This window comes from Spermophilus citellus, assembly GCF_964194105.1.
Source record: "Spermophilus citellus genome assembly, contig: SCAFFOLD_220, whole genome shotgun sequence".
NCBI classification, from domain to species: Eukaryota; Metazoa; Chordata; class Mammalia; order Rodentia; family Sciuridae; genus Spermophilus; species Spermophilus citellus.
The window spans coordinates 318255-321058 of NW_027673169.1; positions in this window are offsets into that span (position 1 = coordinate 318255).

The following is a 2804-nucleotide window of genomic DNA, read 5'->3' on the forward strand; positions in this document are numbered from 1 at the left end:
GAGAGGGATAGGTGGGTCAAATGGAGGTTCCATTCCCATATTTCCAAGGAATCTCCATACTACTTTTCAAATTGGCTGCACCAATTTTCAGTCCCACCAGCAGTATATGAGTGTGCCTTTTCCCCACATCCTCGACAACACTTACTGTTGTTTGTCTTCATAATAGCTGCCATTCTGACAGGAGTGAGCTGATATCTTAGAGTAGTTTTGATTTGCATTTCTCTGATTCCTAGAGATGATGAGCATTTTTTCATATATTTATTGATTGTATATCCTCTCCTGAGAAGTACCTGTTAAGGTCCTTAGCACACTTATTGATAAGGTTATTTGTTTTTTCATCTACCAGGATCATTTAAGTCCTCTGTCCTGGACCACAGCTGCTTCATTTGTTTCCTCATATTGTGAAGCTTTCAGCTTTTTGGACTGAGCTGTTACCAGTTTCCCAGTGTTGCCATCCTGTAGGCAAACCTTTGGTGACTATTCCTCCCATGATTATGTGAGTAAATATAATGAGCTCCCTTCTGTATACACATATACATTTTTATGTATTCTATTTTTCTGAAGAATCCTAAAAATACAGGCATATTCTCAATGTCTGGGTCATATTGCATCCCTAGTTCCAATTTTTTGAAAAACCCCCTTATAGTTATTTTTTATTAATGTCTATTCAAATTTATATTCCTGGCAAGGATGTCCAAGTGTTTTCTTTTTTGCATATCCTCTGCAGGATGTGTTACCTACCATCATTATGAGGATTGAGACCACAAGCATGTGGTTTTATCTCATTGTGATATAACCTGAAATCATAAAAATTCCAGAAGAAAATGAGAATTTTTTTTTGCCATTGGTGTTGGCAATGGTTTTAAATGGAATATGCTCAGACTGTGCAAGAAAAAACAGCTGAGAGTATATAAAGCTAAAAAATTATTCTATACAGCAAACGAATCAATCAATGAAATGTAAAAGTAGACTGGGTTAAAGAAAACTGTTTCTAGACTCATGTCTGATAAAAGCTCAACATCCAAAATATAATAAACTTACACAACTCACCAAAATTTAATATAAACCCCTCATAACCTAATTTAAATATGGTCAAATACTTAGATTCTGCCCTAAAAATTTAAAAAGTGTGTAAAGACATATGAAAGTTACTCAAGATCACGTATTAGGCGTGCCTGTCAAAAAGTTTTTTCTCAGCAAAAGAAACAATAAGAGAGGTAAATAGGGAGCCTACATCCTGGGAACAAATCTTTACTCCTAACACTTCAGATAGAGCCCTAATATCCAGAGTATACAAAGAACTCAAAAAATTAAAAAATGAGAAAATTAATAACCCAATCAACAAATGGGCCAAGGACCTGAACAGACACTTCTCACAGGAGGACATAAAATCAATCAATAAGTACATGAAAAAATGCTCACCATCTCTAGCAGTCAGAGAAATGCAAATCAAAACCACCCTAAGATACCATCTCACTCCAGTAAGATTAGCAGCCATTATGAAGTCAAACAACAACAAGTGCTGGCGAGGATGTGGGGAAAAGTGTACACTTGTACATTGCTGGTGCGACTGCAAATTGGTGCGGCCAATTTGGAAAGCAGTATGGAGATTTCTTGGAAAGCTGGGAATGGAACCACCATTTGACCCAGCTATTCCCCTTCTTGGTCTATTCCCTAAAGACCTAAAAAGAGCATGCTACAGGGACACTGCTACATCGATGTTCATAGCAGCACAATTCACAATAGCAAGACTGTAGAACCAACCTAGATGCCCTTCAATAGACGAATGGATAAAAAAATGTGGCAGTTATACACAATGGATTATTTTTCTGCATTAAAAAATGACAAAATCATAGAATTTGCAGGGAAATTGATGGCATTAGAACAGATTATGCTAAATGAAGCTAGCCAAACCCTAAAAAATAAATGCCAAATGTTTTCTTTGATATAAGGAGAGTAACTAAGAACAGAGTTGGGAGGACGAGCATGAGAAGAAGATTAACATTAAACAGGGGTGAGAGGTGGGAGGAAAAAGGAAAGAGAAGGGAAATTGCATGGAAATGGAAGGAGACCCTCTTGGTTATACAAAATTACATACAAGAGGATTTGAGGGGAAAGGGGGAAAAAAAAAGGGGGAGAAATGAATTACAGTAAATGGGGTAGAGAGAGACGATGGGAGGGGAGGGGATGGGGGATAGTAGAGGATAGGAAAGGCAGCAGAATACAACAGACACTAATATAGCAATATGTGAAACAGTGGATGTGTAACCGATGTGATGCTGTAATCTGTATACGGGGTAAAAATGGGAGTTCATAACCCACTTGAATCAAAGTGTGAAATTTGATTTGTCAAGAACTATGTAATATATGTAATGCTTTGAACAACCAACAATAAAAATTAAAAAAAAAGATCCCGTATTAGGCTACATAAAATGATAATTTAGCTTTTCTGCTTTATTTGTCTCACAGGATTATGGGTGCACACTCTCCATACTTCACAGGGCCTCTTGAGATCAATTAGCAAAATGCCAGGTTCTCATTTTCCCACATTATGCTTCCTCATTATTTCATCTTAATTGCCAAGAAAATCTCGAGCCTGGAAAACAACAAAATATAGATAAATTGCTAGATAATCATCAACTTTGAAAATTACTTCAGAAATCAATAAATACATTAGTAGACCGAGATGTGAGGAAATATAAAATAGACCTACAAATCAACATTTAACTTTACAACTGCTCAAAAAATACTTGCAGTTATGCTGATATGGGAGCACATGCCACTAGTCTTCACTACCTCGAGGC